Source organism: Terrapene carolina, unplaced genomic scaffold (assembly GCF_002925995.2).
Source record: "Terrapene carolina triunguis isolate 2854851 unplaced genomic scaffold, T_m_triunguis-2.0 Scaffold789, whole genome shotgun sequence".
Classification (NCBI taxonomy): Eukaryota; Metazoa; Chordata; order Testudines; family Emydidae; genus Terrapene; species Terrapene triunguis.
The window spans coordinates 349,422-368,656 of NW_020665140.1; the positions used below are offsets into that span (position 1 = coordinate 349,422).

General features: G+C 45.9%; 1 protein-coding gene across 1 annotated transcript in view; it reads left to right on the forward strand.

The window, feature by feature from the left end:
• STPG2 (sperm tail PG-rich repeat containing 2) overlaps positions 1 to 19,235 on the forward strand; it is a 415,406-nt gene that overhangs the window by 325,376 nt on the left and 70,795 nt on the right. The window lies entirely within an intron of this gene.

Here is a 19,235-nt window from a genome sequence, read left to right on the forward strand (position 1 = left end):
GCCTACCTCTTAATGTTGTGGCTCATGAAGCCATACACAGGGCAGCTTGGCAGCAGCAAGGAGCAGTTCACCATCAGGCTGAGCAAGTGCAGAATGAATGTTGAGTGTGCATTTGGCCGTTTAAAAGCCCGCTGGTGATGCCTGTATGGAAAGCTGGACATGGCCAATGACAATATTCCTATGCTTATAGCCGCGGTGCTGTACGCTCCATAATATTTGTGAAGGGAAGAGTGAAAGCTTCACTCAGGGCTGGACTGCAGAGGCTCAGCACCTGGAGGCTGAGTTTGAACAGCCAGAGACCAGGGCTACTAGAGGGGCACAGCGTGGGGCCATAAGGATCTGGGATGCCTTGAGGCAGCAATTTGAAGCTGAAAGCCACTAATACTTGTTGCTATGCTCGGGATTGCAGTGCTTGTAATACTAGGAGGTGATTGGTGCAAATGATGCAAGAAGGGGCCTTAACATCATTTTATGTCGTGTTGCAGTGCTTTCACTTAATAGAATAAAGATTGCTTTCAAACAAACACAATTCTTTTATTAAAAGACAACAATCGGAGAACAGAATCCAATGAAAAAAATCATCAGCAGGGAGGGGTATGTGGGAAGGGAAGGTATGCAGAGAAGGAGGGGTCCCAGGATGGTTACAGAATTGTATATTTCCAGGGATTATACTCAACCTTCTCCTTTGGACTGGACTGTGAGGAGGAAGGCGTGGAATGCTGCGGGTAGAGACTGGAGCCAGGAGGTTGATAAGAGTGTGTTGCAGTGCATTGGGGGTGCATGGAATAGAGTTTTATGACAGCAGCTGCAGGGAAGGGCGGGCACAGAGCTGCTCGGTTAGAAGAGCTAGTATCATCTGGAGCATGTCCACTTGGCGCTCCATCGTGTTTAAGAGCTGCTCCGTGGCTTCTTTCTGGTGTGCTGCGTTCTCCTCTGGGTCCCTCTTCTCGCTGTCCCGCCACTCCTTCAGTTCCTGTTTCTCAGCGGCAGAGTGCATCATAACCTCACGGAGAAAGTCCTCCTTAGTTCTTCGTGGCCACTTTCTAATTCTGTGCAGCCCATTCTGCCGCCGATAACAAAGAGGGAGGCTGGGCTCCCAAGGTCATCTCTGTGAAGTTTAAATGCAACATGTTATAGAAGCAGTATTGTTTGCAACACAGAGAACACTGATTCAGTGCTTTAAAACACAGCCGGTACTCACACACCTGTCATTAACTGGCTGACCCCAGGCAAGCACACATGAACCACAAGACCCCCAAAATGGTGAGTAGCCACAGGTGCAGGGTAAATTACTCTTCCTGGACCCTGCTGTACACGGGGCACGTGGCTCTTGGGGAGAGTCAGCACTGTGGGGGGGCCTGATAATCATTCCAGTCCCCACACTTTTCACAGGATGTGGTCATTATGGAAGATATCTTGCTGCTGAGGGTTAGCAGGGAATCAAGAAGCGGTCTTCTCCAAGCCTGTGGCTTCCGCCCTGGCCCCTATGCAACTCACCTGTGTGCAGCAATGCTCCCCCCTCCCCCCGTGATGGCACAGTGGTGCAGGAAAGTTACCGTTAATGGGGCAAGAAACAGAGCAGCTCTGCCGAAGAACCTGTGGCAGTGGATTGCCCAGTATCTCCATGAGAGTTTCCTGGAGATCTCTGAGGGAGATTCCCGTGAAGTGAGGGAATCTATCAACAGCCTATTCTGTGGCTCAGACTAGGCATGCAGTGGGAGACAAGCCCACTTTCTGCAACCCTCCTGCCCCCAACAAATCACTTCAGCAATTCCCAAAATCAGATCCACTTACCAGGGGCCTCCTTTCCTGTTTGCGCTTCGCCAAGATCCGACTGCTGTGACTGGCTGGGATCCTCTCAGGTAGAAAAGAGCTCCTGACTGCATGCATCTCTGGCCTCTGAGTCATCCTCTGCCTCTGGGTCCCCCTTCCCCTCTTCATTCAAGATTTCCTCCTCCTGGCTTGGTCCATTCTCAACTGGCACACGAGCCAATGAAGTATCCACAGGGGCCTTCGCAGTGGAGGTAGGGTCACCACCGAGTATTGCGTCCAGTTCTTTGTAGAACTGGCAGTTTGTGGGCACAGCACTGGAGTGGCCGTTTGCTTCCCGCGCCTTGTGGTAGGCGTTCCGCAGCTCCTTCACTTTTACCCTACACTGCAGTGTGTCCCAGTCATGGCCCTTTTCTATCATGCATGGTGAAATCTGTCCGTAGGTATCATAATTCCTACGTCTGGAGCGCAGCTGGGATTGCACAACCTCCTCTCCCCAAATGCCGATGAGGTCCAGCAGCTCGGTATTGCTCCAAGCGGGGCATCACCTGGTGTGTGGAGCAGGCATGGTCACCTGGAAAGATGTGCTGAGACCGCTGCACACATCGCCGAGCAAACACGAAGGGGACTTTCAAATTTGCAAAGGAATGTACGGGGTGGGGATAACCATTGGTCACCTGAGGGCAGGGCAGTAGAATTCAAACCAATGACCAGAGAGGTGAGAACAGGCATTGTGGGACACCTCCCGGAGGCCAATCGCAGCCCTGTAATCGCCATGGTGTCTCCACTGGCACTGCAGCGCTGTAGCCCCAGCACAGAAAGCTGTACGCCTCTCATCAGGGTGGTTTTATTAGAGCGCTGCAACTGCGCAGTTTCTGCGCACTAAGTGGCTTGGCAGTGTGTACACCTCGGGAGTTACAGCACAGAAAGCTGCTTTACTGCAGAGAAACTTGCCAGTGTAGATGGGGCCTCAGTGTAAGGTGGCTTGGCTTATAGGTAGTAAATTCCCTACTTCATAGAAGAACCTTTTGCTCCACCAGTGAGCTGTCTGAAATTTTCTCTTTTGGATGTTTTGAGGCTTCTGTCCTTTTCATGGTAATATCTCAGAAGTTTCCTTATCAATTTTCTTTATGGAAATTCAGTAATATTTTGATGTACAGTTCTAGCAGACTGGAACTTTACAGATGGCAAAATTTATGCACTCTCATTCCTCACACCCTGGAGGCATTCTTAGGACTGTAATATTTTAACAATTGAATTTATTTTGCAGTACCCTCTCCAGCCATGATGCACGTTATGCTTTGACTTTACTAAACCATTTGTGTTGTTTCCTGAGATTTTCACTGTTATCTCTAGTTTGTATATTTGATCATCACAGCAGTCAGCACCCTTATTTAAGTTGCTTATTTGGTGTAATAAGAGGCTCAAGTTTATTTGAAACCACCCCCCATCATACTTTTCATATAAAAACTGAACTTGACTTTTCCACACAGCCATCATGTGGTGAGTAGTATAGAGCCACAGGTTGAGTTTGCACAGGCTAAAAGGTCTGTGGATTAGGGTGTGAGAAAATGTCCTCGGGCAGAAGGGGTGGGGATGCGGGGGTCAGAGCCAGCCTGCCCTGTATCGGTAAGTGCCCTCCCCCTCCCCTGCTAGGGTAGCAGTGGCAGCTGGGCGTTCTGGCAGCAGTTTAAAGGGCCAGGGCCGTAGAGGCAGCGGGAGCCCCGGGCCCTTTAAATAGCCCCCGGAGCTCTGCTGCTACCCCAGGGCTCTGGGGGCTATTTAAAGAGCCCAGGACCCCCTGCTTCTACCGCCCCGGCCTATTAAATAGCCCCCGGAGCCCTGGGGTAGCGGCGGCGGGGCTCTAGCGGCTATTTAAAGGGCCCAGGGCAGTAGAGGCAGTGGGAGCCCCGGCCCTTTAAATAACCCTCGGAGCCCCGCCGCTGCTCCAGCAGCGGGGCTCTGGTGGCAATTTAAAGGGTCTGGGGCTCCAGCCGCTGCTGGGAACCCCAGGCCCTTTAAATTGCCGCCTGGGGAAGCCGGGGCGTACCGGCTTACTTTCACCTCTGGACTTGGGTTCCTGAGTGCCAAGGATCGCGATAATTTGAAGTGTACATGTTATATCTTTGTTGCGCTCTTCAGGGAAGTTGAGCTGAGCTGAACAAAAAGCTGTTTCCACTAGAACTAAAACTTCTTGTATGATGTTTACTAGATGCTTCCCTTTTCAGTAGTCCTGGGAAGTGACACTATGGAATCCTGTACTGACTTTGGATGAATTTATTTAGATTTATGCACACCCTAACAAAACAGTCACTTCATGCAAATCCTCAGCTCCCTCATTCTGTTTCAGACCAAGGGTTGCTTTTTAGTCTCAAAAGAGTTAGCTTTTGTGCAGGAAACCTCAGGAAAGAACAAAAAGGATTAGTTTCAGTAAATGGAAATTCCCGATTGGGTAGTCTTTTTTAGACATATTCAGCTTACCTTGGGATTTTTCCTTCTGTACATTGGGGTGAAAGCATTTTTAACAGATCTGCAATGGAACTGTCCTCACTCTGGACCTATTTAGATTAATCCTGGGCCAGTGCTAAAAATTAAGATCCTGGACCTATTCTAAATGGTGCTTCCTGTCCCCTGGTGGCGTTCATAAGATCGTCAGTTAAAGCAGCCTTTACAGAATGATCCTTAACTAACTTTGAAAATTCTTTGGCCTCTGTAGCTCACAAGGGCTGCAGGACATTCCAGTAATAAGTATAAATTACTTGACATGAGGTTCTTCAGTTTGCAGTCTAAATATTTTACCAGTGGATTTTGTAAGTATCTTGAACCATCCCAGCCCTGCAGCAGTGCCGCAAAAAAGGAATTTACAGAGATTTCAAACTTGTTCTTAACGGAGGCATCCCTCATCCTTTAAAGTCCTGCTGGTTGCTTTGTTGCTAGAACCCCACTCTTTCCCACACCTGAGCACTCGATATACTAATTTATACTCATGCTAGTTTTGCACTATGCAACTTATGCTGACATTTAACCCCAGAATTTGGCCCTTAGTATTCTTAAAGCACTTGAGACCTTCAGATGAAACATACTATGCAAGTGGGAGGAATTATTTTTTATTAAAAGGATATAAACATATTTTCTCCTTTAGTTAGATTGTGAATCCTTTTTCTTTAATGTAGAACAAAACACACTAAATGAATTTCAAAGAAAAACAGTAAATATAGCAGTTTCTAAATATTCTAGGAAATTATATAAGAGAATTAAATTTATACATACTTGTTAAGCTTCTAAAACAGTAGGACAAAAATGGGAGAAATAAATAAAGGTAAAAACCATCAGGAAAAAAGTATTCGTATGACTGTGTCTTGTTGAACAATTATATAGTATATTTTTATTTTGAAGAACTTGGAATTTTTACCTCAAAACAATTTTTTATAAAGCTGCTTTCGTTGCTACTATCTTGCAAAATGTTTTGCTCAGATAAAATTTGTCCCACCACACCTGAACAGTACTGAAAATTAAATATTGTAATTTTATTTTAGCCTTTGACTATATATTTCAAAGCTTTTGGGGTTTGAAATTTTATTTTAGTCTCAAGGTGAATGTCATTTTTATAAAAGCTTTTGGATAAAGCTTGAATATCTTGTGTGCTGTACTATTTTCCCACTGTCGTTAAAAGTTTAAGGTGGAGAGGAAACAGTATTTATGTACATTTGTTTTTATAGTAAGTGTATACTATACTTGCCATTGACATTATTAAGTGAGAGCATGTTTTATCGATCACTTTTCTTTTGCAGTGTCTATAAAAGAAACCTAAGTTAAAATTTATGTGCCACTTTCTGTCCACAATGCTGTTTTGATTCTTTCAATTTCACATGCAACTGGCCAAATGGTTAGAAGGGGGTGCAGGATGTCTCAGGAGATTAGTCATGGGATCTTAGCCTTTCACTGCTAGATTACTTGTGTGACTCTGACCCAGGTCACTGATGACTACAGCTTTCACCTTCCAGTGACTGTCCTCTGGCCTGTTTAAAGAGATGTGGTAACTTTTAACCAAGTTTCCAATGAATATATCCACACCAAAATTCGTTCTAATTGATACCTTTGTTGGCGATTTGAGCAGAGAAGCTAGTGATCAATGGTACATACTTTAAAGGTGGGATCTACAAAAATGCTCAGTGCTGGCCTAACTCTGCTCTTATTAAAGTCAATGAAGATTTTACTACTGAGCATTTTTGAAGATCCCACCCTTGCAGTCTGTACTATTCTATCATTGAAGTCAATGAGAGTTTTGCTATTGACTTAAATGGGAGCAGAGTCAATCCAGAGTGGTTTTGAGAATTCCGCCCTAAACTTCCCTTTCACCGTTACAGGTGGTCTCTCAACTTCAAGCACATTGGTTAGGCAGTGTGAAGACGCATGCAGTGATACTGCCAAGGATGTACCTCTTCTATAGAAAAATAGAAGGCTTTGTAACTCCTAAATAGGTGAATGGAGACTCAGTACTGTATAAATCCTTGTATATTTTAAACATATTTCTAGCGCACATTCATTGATCTATTGACTTGATTCTTATTGATGTATGAATTTGACTGTAATTTGTCTTTGATTTGACAAATCAACTTCAGTAAATAGTGTTAAAAGTACTTTAGTTTAAGGATATGCTTGCTCTTGCTTGATTTTTTTTTTTTATCAACTGTAATCTATATAGAGAATACAGAATTACATTTCTTACAGTTAGTAACATGGACTAGACCCTCAAGAACCTTAGGGAATTTCAGCCAGCTTAATTAGCTGTCTGCTAAATTTACCCTATGGTTCTCACAGCTTGTTTTTACTTTAAAAAATTCCTGTTAAATTACTATTAGCATTACAGTACAGAATTTTGGATTTGGAGTATATATCTGACAATGCAGTACTCTGCCAAAAAAGTAGAAAAAATACACAAAGTAGGTAAAAGTGTTAAATCACAAAATAAGTTTAATAGAGGAAAGCCAGTTAAAATTAGTATTTGTATATTTCTAAAGTGTTCTGAACATAGCCATTCTGCTCCTTTGGGAATAGTAGCAATTAAATACTAAACTCTTTCTTGCCCTCAAGGAATGGAATATTATGTTTCATGGAAACTCTGTGAATTGGGTACTGCGACTTTTTTCAGTCTCATGTCAAAATATAGCTTGCATGCCTGCTGAGTTTGCTACTTTTTGACCTTAAAGTCAGAGTTTGACTGTTTTGCTTTTTCTAATATATTAAAAACTGCTTAGTTAATATAAAAATATTGAAAGCTGGTTTTGTACCATTATTTGTCATTTACTTTTTGAATTAAATGAGCATTTGTCTACAAAATTGGAAGCTCTGTTCCTAAGATTTGTTTAGGGTAATCCTTTAAAGCCTACCTTTTAGAATGGACTTGTTTTCACAATTTGAATTTTCAATTTTCTGATAATGAAACTGTATGCATTTCTGAAAAGTATTCCAAATTACTCTGTAAAATGTAATTTTAACTAAAAGAAATCTATTTTCCAAATTAAGTTAATAGGTTTCTTACTCATTTGACACTCATTTTTTTCCTGAGTCCCAATTATTAGATCCAGAGAATCTTTGACCATCTACAAGTCCCATTTACTTCAGGGGGAGTAATGGGTCCTCACCACCTATTAGGATGTAGTCCATTCCTTTCCAAGGGAGGTTTGCCTGAATAAGAACAGAGTAAAAGAAGAGGTCTTTTGTGCAGAGTGAGGGTGTGAGGAATCCCTGTAAGGTGGAAATGTTCTCCTCCTGAACTCCCTCCCATTGAGTAGACCCCAGGAGGGAATGATCTGGCCATGAGTTAGGAAAGACGTCGCGATTTTGGCCCAGTGTATGTAGTAGTATCTTAGCAACATTTTTTCGATATGTGATTATCCTCTTTTGGCTTAAACTCATTTGGGGTAGGTTGTACAAACAGCTCCACAGGTAACAAAAATGGTAATGAAATCTCAACATGTTATAGATATATTGACTTTACTTTAGCAGAGTCCTGTTATTTGGTAGCATTGATTCAGCTGTTTTTTTCTTTTTTAATTGATGTTTATTTCTCCACTGCTATGTTTTCCTATTCCCTCAGAAGGAAACCACTCCAGAGTAAGGAGTGACTTCCTAGACACTCATGCCAGAATCTGAAAAGAGACCACAATCATATTGTTACAATTGCAGATTCTAACTCGGCTAGTGGGGCTAGGAATTTAATATATCTTTCTGCCTAATGCACAGAATCTTCAGGCTAGCTTTCTGCTTTATTAAGGCTTTACTATTAATACTTCTAAGGGAGAGGCATGATAATGCACAGATTGTGTGAATTCAGGTGTGCAGTGTTTTCAATAGCCTACAAATCATAAAATGCAATTTTCCCTTTTAGTGCCAACTTCATGATACTAAATGGTTTAGAAAATTGTATTAGGTAATTTTCTCTAGTGCATTTGATGTAAATTACACTAATATTGTGAAGTGCTTTTTTGTTTAACACATTCTGTGTAAGTTAGATAAATTAAAGTATCTGAAGGATGGAATTAGATGAAGCTGATTATGATGAAGAAGATGGGCTATTCGTCTCAGATTACAATAAATATGGTTAATTCTCTGTACTACTGATGCCAACCTAAATATCTTTACCATTCATTCTAATGACTTTTTTTGTTTATCTATAAATAGAAGAAAATCTCTTCAGCTGTTTAAGAATCATGTGGTGCAGTGTTTTCTTTAACATTTAGAGGTTATTATCTTGCAAAATCGTAATAATCACTCAAATGGCTATTCTCCCAGGATTGTCATAATGGTCTCATACCCTTTGTAGTTTTGAAAAATGAAACTAAAACAAAAAGCAAGGCCATAATGGACAATGCATATGGGCTTTGTAACCTCTGTAGTAATGATAATTGCCCATGGGCTGTAAGTTACAATGTTTGTTATAATACAGATGACTGCATCTCTCCTTTTTGCCAACTTCATGGGTAGAAAAAAATATTATTTTTCCATTAGCCAGTCCCCTTGAACAGAGAGCTGAATTTTAAGTAAAGAGTCTAGCTGCAGTAGCAACTTCAGCAGAACATGTGGCCTAAATAGGGTTCAATCCCAATCATACACAGCCCAGCTAGGGATAGAGTAAAGGAGAGACAAAAGTGGTTCTAAGTGACCTTGAAACCCTCCCCCCACATCCTAGGGCTGGCTGGGGGCTGAACTGGACCTCAGCACAAATTAGAGCAGTCACAGCGCTACTCTTACGTATGCTGGCTTTTCTCTGGCAGCACAGAGGGGCCTTAACAGCTCAGAGGATCTGGCCCACACCGAGAATTATAGAAAATAGAGCCAAAAAGTCATAGCAATAGCTTGTCATTCTAAATGAATGAGTAGGTCTTGGTAGGGAAATGAGTTTAAAATATAAAGAACTACATAAAGTATTTTATATACAAAGGGGCATCCTACTTTTAGAAACTCTTTGCATTTTTATTTAGCATCTATTAACAGAAGTTGTTTTGAAGAATTTTAAATTTAATTGTATTTTAATGCTCAAATAATAAACCTCTAAAGCAGTGGTTTTCAACTTTTTTTCATTTGTGGACCCCTAAAAATACTTCAAATGGCGGTGCGGACCCCTTTGGAAATCTTAGACATAGTTTGCGGCCCCCCAGGGCCCGTGGAGTACAGGTTGAAAACCACTGTTCTATGGTAACAACAACCTTTTGCAGACCCCTTAGACATAGTCTGTGGATCCCCAGACTAAAGACGAGGGGGACACACTTAGGGTATGTCTACACTACGAGGGTAGTTCGATTTTACTTAAATCGAATATGTGGAATCGATATTGCAAAGTCGAACGTGTGTGTCCACACTAAGGAGAGTAATTCGACTTTGTGAGTCCACACTAACGGGGCGAGCGTTGATATTGGAAGCGGTGCACTGTGGGCAGCTATCCCACAGTTCCCGCAGTCCCCGCTGCCCATCGGAATTCTGGGTCGAGCCGCCAATGCCTTCTGGGTAAAAAAATGTGTCGTCATCCGTCCGTCACTAACGCCCTCCCTCCCTCCATGAAAGCGCCGGCAGGCAATCAGTTCGCGCACTTTTGTGGTCAGTGACAGCGCGGACGCCACAGCACTGCGATCATGGATCACGCTGCGACCATCGCTGCAGTTGTGGCCGTTCTCAACACCTCGCAGCTTATCATACACCTTTCCCTGAGGCAGATGCAGAGAAATCAGGCGAGGAGGCTACGACACCGCCGTGATGGCCTGAAGTCGGAGAGTAGCACAGAGCTGTCAGAAACCACGAGCCCCAGCGCCCAGGACATCATGGTGGCAATGGGTCATGTGGATATTGTGGAACGGCGATTCTGGGCCCGGGAAACAAGCACGGACTGGTGGGACCGCATAGTGCTTCAGGTCTGGGATGAATCCCAGTGGCTGCGAAACTTTCGCATGCGGAAGGGGACTTTCCTCGAACTTTGTGAGTTGCTGTCCCCTGCCCTGAAGCGCCAGAATACCAGGATGAGAGCAGCCCTCACAGTTGAGAAGCGAGTGGCCATAGCCCTCTGGAAGCTTGCAACGCCGGACAGCTACCGGTCAGTCGCGAACCACTTTGGTGTGGGCAAATCTACCGTGGGGGTTGTTGTGATGCAAGTAGCCAACGCAATCGTGCAGGTACTGCTCTCAAAGGTAGTGACCCTGGGAAACGCGCAGGTCATCATAGATGGCTTTGCCGCGATGGGATTCCCAAACTGCGGTGGGGCTATAGATGGGACTCACATCCCTATCCTGGGACCGGACCACCAGGCCAGCCAGTACATCAACAGAAAGGGCTACTTTTCAATGGTGCTGCAAGCACTGGTGGACCATCGGGGACGGTTTACAAACATCTACGTCGGATGGCCGGGCAAGGTTCATGACGCTCGCGTGTTCAGGAACTCTGGTCTGTTTAGACGGCTGCAGGAAGGTATTTACTTCCCAGACCACAAAATAACTCTTGGGGATGTGGAGATGCCTACAGTCATCCTCGGGGACCCAGCCTACCCGCTAATGCCCTGGCTCATGAAGCCCTATACTGGCGCCCTGGACACAGAAAAAGAACTGTTCAACTACCGGCTGAGCAAGTGCGGAATGGTGGTGGAGTGTGCTTTTGGCCGTCTCAAAAGGAGATGGAGAAGCTTACTCACTCGCTGTGATCTCAGCGAAACCAATATCCCCATTGTTATAGCAGCTTGCTGTGTGCTCCACAATCTGTGTGAGAGCAAGGGGGAGACCTTTATGGCGGGGTGGGAGGTAGAGGCAAATAGCCTGGCTGCTGATTACGTCCAGCCAGACAGCCGGGCGATTAGAAGATCCCAGCGGGACGCCCTGTGCATCCGGGAGGCTTTGAAAGCTAGGTTCCTGAGTGAGCAGGGCAACCTGTGACTTTTCAGTTTGTGGACAGAAAAGCTGAACCTGCCCCCGTTTCTTTACCCAGTTCATTTTGACTATCCTCTCCAGTTACATACCCCCTTCACCCCCTTCCCCTTCCCAAAAAATAAAATCAGTTCTATTTTGTTAATGAACACCGTTGTCTGTATTGCTGTTTTCGCGGGAATGTTTTAAACCGGGGATGCAGACTGTGGCGGGGGGCGGGTTTAGTGTTCTGATGCAAATGATGCTTCTAAACTCCCGGAATGACAGGCTCCGCACTGGTTATTTCAATGGAGCCTGCCAGCACTCCTGGGGGGGACTGCGTGTATGTGTCGGCTATGTGACTTTCTGGCAGGGGGGGTAGGGTTACAGATCCCCTGCTGCGTGGATCTGTGAGCCAGGATAAGGACCGCTGCATAAGATCTGTAACTGCCCTCCCCCGCCACAAAGTCACAGAGCAACCCCCCCCCCCCAGAACATGAAAACCACCTCCCAGACTGACCAGGGTAACTAGTCACTGCACTGTGTATGTGCCCTGCTGCTGGACCAGCCCCCGCCTCTGTACCCTGCTTAAGGTGACTGTCCTGTCCAATTACCAAGCCCCTTCCCCCCCTTCAGACAGACTCTCCTCCAAAAGAACATGATGGAAACAGTAATGAACAGAAACAAACATTTTATTGTGAACCACACATGAAACGTGGGGGGTGAAACTTGGACGGGGGCTTCTGTGAGGTGGGTAGGAAAGGACTTATCAAATTTTGGGGAATGAGAGCCTTCTAGTGCTAGAGCAGTCTGCAGGGGTTGACTGAAAGTTTTAACGGCCCTTGCCGCCCCTCCTTCTTTGGACTTTGGGTGAGGGTGGTGTGGGACTTGGTGGCGGGGGAGGGCGGTTAGAGATAGACTGCAGCGGGGCTCTGTCCTCCTGCCTCCGGTCTTGCAGAACATCCACAAGGCGCCGGAGCGTGTCCGTTTGCTCCCTCATTAGTCCAAGCAGCTTTTCAGTAGCCTGTTGGTCCTCCTGACGCCACCTCTCCTCCCGTTCCATGACTGCTCGGTGCATTTGTGACAAGTTCTCCCTCCACTGTGTCTGCTGGGCTGCCTGGGCTCGGGAGCAGCCCATTAGTTCTGAGAACATGTCTTCACGCGTCTTCTTCTTCCTCCGCCTAATCTGCGCTAGCCTCTGGGAGTGTGCTGACAGGCTGGGTTGGGAGACAGTCGCAGATGTGTCTGTGTGAATTGTAAAAAGGGAGTGAATTCCTGAGACAGATAAATGAAATTGTACACAAAGAACCTAGTCTTTCTCTGTGAACAAGACCATGCACTGCACCTCTCACATGCGCACTCAGGACAAGGTCGAATTTTCGGCCGTCGCCTTCAGTGCCTGTGGACTTGCGGTGGTCTTGGAGTGATCTGAGAAGCGTGGCTGGAGACCTGAACTTCTGTAGCGGGCAATCATGGTAAGCCGTAGACTTGTGGCTGCTTAAAACTCTATTAGTAGCACTGGCCTCCTTTCACATTGAAAGCAATGCCAGTCTCTGCTGCCAGGAATCAGGACAGCATCAACTCTGCCCCTGTCCCACCCCCTCGCGGCTGTCCCAGGGAAAGATCCCTGTATGCTACCCCTCTCCCTCCACCGCGTGGCTGTAAAGCAGTCCCAATACTAACATTCCCCTCCCTAATTCAAAGCAGGGCGTCATGAGCGATATCACCCTCCTGAGGATCTCGGACACCCAGAAGGAACACATGCTTAGGGAAAGCATGCAGAAACCAGGGCCGTATGCTGCCATGCTCTGCCGTGCGATGATCCTGGAGTACTTGATTGTGGCGTGGCGGGGACACGTGTGCTACCACGGAGGGCCCAGTAAGATCGCCCTACCCAGGAACCTGATAAACAGGCTGTAAATCTACCTCCATGAGACCTACGAGGAGTTCTCCTATGAGGATTTCTCATCAATCCCCGGCCATATTGACCGGATTTTCGCCTAGGTGCACTGGGACTAAAGAGTGGAGCGTCTTGGGCTGCATAATCATGAATAACCGGACATTGTAAAAATTTCTTTAAAATACTTGGGACTAAATTGTGAAGAGCCTAAGGCAGAGAAATCATGAGAGACCCTTTGTTAGCATTGTAAATATTCCAGTTTTGTAGCAGATAATTTTTTACTTGTTTAAAGCACTTTGGTAAAAACACATTGTTAATATTATGAATATTCCCGTTCTGTTAAAAATAAATGTTTACATGTTTACAGCACTTACTGCTTGATCCTTCCCCTGATTCTGTGTCCGGGGTAAGGGATGGGGACGGTTGGTACGGGATCTCGGTAAGGGTGATGAAGAGCTCCTGGCTGTCGGAGAAATCAGTGGTGCCAGCGCTGTCGACTGCCTCGTCCTCCTCATCTCCTTCTTCATCTTCCCCGTCCGCTAACATGTCCGACGAGGAACCGGCCGCGGACAATATCCCATCCTCAGAGTCCAGGGTCACGGGTGGGGTAGTGGTGGCGGCTGCACCCAGGATGGAATGCAGTGCCTGGTAGAAACGGGATGTGTGGGGCTGGGATCCGGAGCGTCCGTTTGCCTCTTTGGTTTTTTGGTAGCCTTGTCTCAGCTCCTTGATTTTCACGCGGCACTGCGTTGCATCCCGGCTGTAGCCTCTCTCTGCCATGGCTTTAGAGATCTTCTCGTAGATCTTAGCATTCCTTCTTTTGGAGCACAGCTCTGAAAGCACGGACTCATCGCCCCACACAGCGATGAGATCCAAAACTTCCCGATCAGTCCATGCTGGGGCCCTCTTTCTATTCTGGGATTGCACGGTCACCTCTGCTGGAGAGCTCTGCATCGTTGCCACTGCTGCTGAGCTCACCACGATGTCCAAACAGGAACTGAGATTCAAACTGCCCAGACAGGAAAAGGAATTCAAATTTTCCCGGGGTGTGGCTGGTCAGAGCATCCGAGCTCGGACTGCTGTCCAGAGCGTCAACAGAGTGTTGCACTGTGGGATAGCTCCCGGAGCTATTAGCGTCGATTTCCATCCACACCTAGCCTAATTCGATATGGCCATTTCGAATTTAGCGCTACTCCTCTCGTTGGGGAGGATTACAGAAGTCGAATTTAAGAGAGCTCTATGTCGATCTAAATAGCTTCGTGGTGTGGACGGGTGCAGGGTTAATTCGATATAACGGCGCTAAATTCGACATAAAAGCCTAGTGTAAACCAGGCTTTAGAATCATAGAATCATAGAATACCAGGGTTGGAAGGGACCTCAGGATGTCATCTAGTCCAACCTCCTGCTCAAAGCAGGACCCATCCCCAACTAAATCGTCCCAGCCAGGGCTTAGTCAAGCCTGACCTTAAAAACCTCTAAGGAAAGAGATTCCACCACCTCTCTAGGTAACCCATTCCACTGCTTCACCACCCTCCTAGTGAAAAAGTTTTTCCTAATATTCAACCTAAACCTCCCGCACTGCAACTTGAGTCCATTAGTCTGGTACCACTGAGGACAGTCTAGATCAGTGGTTCCCAAACTTCAACAACCTGGGAACCCCTTTCACTAAAATGTCAGGTCTCGCGAACCCCCTCCTAAAAATGAATATTTCCAGGTTTTCTCCGTTACCTGAGTATAAATTATAAAAGCAGTGATCTTGGAAATATAAAATGTGTTGTTATGACATGCTTATTGCACAGTATTTATTATTATTATTTATCATTACAGTATTTTTATTACATTATGAAAACGGCAACGCTCTTCCAAGTTATCACTTTTATAGCTTGTATCAATGTGAATCAGCCTGTTATAAGACAAGGCTCCTATGTTTCATCAAGGAGTATCAGATGTGAAACAACATGAAGGTATTTAAGAAGCCAACTCAAAGAGTTCCTCCTACACAAGCATTCAGGTCTTGAGCAGTCCAGGCAAACAACGCACGTTACAACAAAGCTTAAACTTGTTCTTCATAATAATTTTAAAAACAATACTAGCTGCCTATTTCATTTTAAAAACAGCAAAAAATATCCACCTCCCTTTCCATTTCTTATAAGGAGTCTTGAAGTTTCAGTGTGATAGATCTGCTTGCTTTGATCTGCTTAGCTCTTGGAAGTCCAGCGGCTCCGGGCTGTGCTGCCCAGGGTCCCTAGGGACAGCTCTGTCCGCCATTAGGGAATTTTTTCCCCGAGAACCCCCTGTAACATTTTGCGAACCCCCAGGGGTTCACGAACCCCAGTTTGGGAACCACTGGTCTAGATCCATCCTCTTTGGAACCCTCTTTCAGGTAGTTGAAAGCAGCTATCAAATCCTCCCTCATTCTTCTCTTCTGGAGACTAAATAATCCCAGTTTCCTCAGCCTCTCCTCGTAAGTCATGTGCTCCAGCCCCCTAGTCATTTTTGTTGCCCTCCACTGGACTCTTTCCAATTTTTCCACATCCTTCTTGTAGTGTGGGGCCCAAAACTGGACACAGTATTCCAAATGAGTCCTCACCAATGCCGAATAGAGGGGAATGATCACATCCCTCGATCTGCTGGCAGTGCTCCTACTTATACAGCCCAAAATGCCATTAGCCTTCTTGGCAACAAGGGCACACTGTTGACTCATATCCAGCTTTTCATCCACTGTAACTCCTAGGTCCTTTTCTGCAGAACTTCTGCCTAGCCACTCGGTCCCTCGTCTGTAGCAGTGCATGGATTCTTCCATCCTAAGTGCAGGACTCTGCACTTGTCTTTGTTGAACCTCATCAGATTTCTTTTGGCCCATTCCTCTAATTTGTCTAGGTCCCTCTGTAGCCTATCCCTACCCTCCAGCGTATCTACCACTCCTCCCAGTTTAGTGTCATCGGCAAATTTGCTGAGGGTGCAGTCCACGCCATCCTTCAGATCATTAATGAAGATATTGAACAAAACTGGCCCCAGGACCGACGCTTGGGGCCCTCCTCTTGATACCGGCTGCCAACTAGACATGGAGCCGTTGATCACTACCCATTGAGCCCAATGATCTAGCCAGCTTTCTATCCACCTTATAGTCCATTCATCCAGCCCATAATTCTTTAAATTGCTGGCAAGAATCAAAAGCTTTGCTAAAGTCAAGGAATAACACATTTACTGCTTTCCCCTTATCCACAGAGCCAGTTATCTCCTCATAGAAGGCTATTAGGTTAGTCAGGCATGACTTGCCCTTGGTGAATCCATGCTGACTGTTCCTGATCACTTTCCTCTCCTCTAAGAGTTTCAAAATTGATTCCTTGAGGACCTGCTCCATGATTTTTCCAGGGACTGAGATGAGGCTGACTGGCCCATAGTTTCCTGGATCCTCCTTCCCTTGTTTAAAGATGGGCACTACATTAGCCTTTTTCCAGTCGTCCGGGACCTCCCCCAATCGCCATGAGTTTTCAAAGATAATGGCCAGTGGCTATGCAATCACATCTGCCAACTCCTTTAGCACCCTCGGATGCAGTGCATCCAGCCCCATGGACTTGTGCTTTCCAGCTTTTCTAAATAGTCCTTAACCACTTCTTTCTGCACAAGGCTCCCAGAAAGAAGAGCAGTTATTTCTCTTCTGTCATTCGGATGTCAACAGTGTTCAGTTCTATTGGGAGGATAAGCAGGGCTATTGTTATGCAGCAAGGTGTTAATGGGTGCCATCAACAGATGACAGCAGCACCATGGGTCCCCGCATTTGCCCTCTTTCAATGTTCTGATTGTCCACCAAATCAATATGGTCCTGGCAATCAGTGCTTAGAACATTCCCTAAAATTTTGGAATTGATCAGATGTGATGTTCAAAAGTTATCATTGTACATACTGTAAAATAGACAGACATGCTGACAGACAAAGAGAAGAATGCCATTCAGTTGTGTAAGGCCTCACTAGCTCCGCCAACTATTATATCAATATGGCTTCCAGCCAGGTAGACTGACTCCACTGACTAAATGTTGTTATTTGCACTGTGGTAGTACCTAGGATCACAATCATGGATCAGAGCCCTATTATGCTAGATGCTATGCAAATACATAACAAAAAGATCTGAAGGACTGCCCCTGAGTGCTTATAATTAAGGCTAAGATTTTGTCATGGTTATTTTTAGTAAAAGTCACGGGCAGATCACAGGCAATAAACAAAAAATCATGGAAGCCGTAACCTGTCTGTGACTTTTGCTGCTGCAGGTCCATGGTTTCCCCCACCACCATGGTGGAGGGGACTGTGAGGTTCCCCCTCCGCCCGTGGCAGCTGGAAGCTCCTGGGGGGCCCCCTTTACTCCACAACAGCTGGGAGCTGCAGGGTGACCATATTTCCCAAAGAGAAAACGGACACCCCTAGTCACTTGCCTGAGGTGTGCCCCTGTCCTGCGTGAGGCTGTCACCCATTGCTGGAACCCTGAGGAGGGCCCCCTCAGGAGTCTGTCACCTGTCGCTGGAACCTTGCAGGGGGCCGCCTGTCACCTGTTGCTGCTGTCACCTGTCGCTGGAACCTTGCCAGGGCCACACTGGCTGCCAGCTCCACAGTCCCACAGCCCCTGGGGCTGAAGCAGAGAATGCCACAGAGGTCTCTGGAAATCACGGATTCCATGACTTCCATGACCTCCTTGACATAAATGTAGCCTTACTGTGCCAGTTGACAGCATGTGGTAACTTTGCATCTCCAGCAAGGAGGTGCCAGCCTGGTTGAAGGGCAAAATAGATATTTTTGGGGACAACTCTGACTCTTGTTCCAGAAAGGACACTACTCATATAGTTCATCCCCTATCTCTCTTCCCCAGATGCCCAGGCGAGATCTTTTATTCATAGGCACATGGTGTAGATGGAAAGAGAGAGCTCTCAACCCATGTTTTTAATGTGGTCTACACTTAAAAAACTTATACCAGCATAGCTGTGTTGGTCAGAGTATGACCCCTTCCCCCCCAGCAACATAGTTATGCTGACAAAAGCCCCAATGTAGATGCAGCTCTGACAACAGAAGTGTGCTTCTGTCGATGTAGCAAAAGTCATTTGGGGAGGTGGTGTTCCTATCTCACCAGAAAATCTCCTGTCAGTATACGCTGCATCTGCATTAGGGGCCATGCTGGCATAGTCATGCCGACAGTCTCTGTAGTGTAGTCATGGCCTTCAGTCATTTATGGTCAGGCAGATTCCCTTCATTCAAAGTCACTATGAGTAATGTCTGTGCTATCTTCCTGAAGGTAAAACAGGCAACCCTTGCAGCAGGAGAGCTGGAGTAATTTGAGATTCTCCTTCTTACAGGAGAAACAAGTAATCCCAAATCCCTGAAGAAAGCTCAGGTGGAGTAGTTCTGAAGTCCCTCTTCTTCTTCTTGTATGCAAACAAGAGCTTGATGCCCAGGTTCTATAACCAGAGGATAGCTTGTGTATCAAGGGAGGCTAGGCATCGTAAACCATCTCCAGATGTCAAGTTGGGTGCTCTTCCACCACATGAGTTATTGTCTGCAATGCTGCCCCATAATTACAGTGTGGAGGGGAAATCAGGCCAGTTTGGTACATAGTTGTGGCAAAACTGGATGAACCAGTGAGCAATCTGTTGAGCCTGGTCCAGAGTCTATGATCAAGTGGACAGGAGGCAGGTGCAGTGATGGACTTCTGTATGTACTTAATGTCAGTTCCCACTGATGTTTCCACTGAGTAAGAACATAGTTTTCATTTTTCTGGTGGCGGTAATTATTTGTGCATGGTAAAGGGTTAGTAGTGCTCACGTCCAGGACCGCATGAGCTTCTGTAGCAAAGGGTGTTGAGAGATCAACTGTGGTGTTACACCCTGGTCCACAGGAGTAGGATTCCTGCCCTGAATGTGAGTGGACCTTTAAGTTGGTGCTGCATGTTATTTCCTGTCTGAAAATGGGGCATCAGTCAACTGAAGATATAATAGGTTGGTTTCATCTGTCACAGCTCTCCAGGCAGGCTTAACAGTAATCGCATCTCGTCAAAGGTCTGGTGGCACTACGTATGCTAGCACATACAAACTGGAAGTTGGTGTATAATTCAAGCAGCCACTGATAATATGAGTGGTTGAATTCAGCTCCGTGTCAACAATATGAGTGTAGCGATTGCATCCCCAAAGTGCAGAT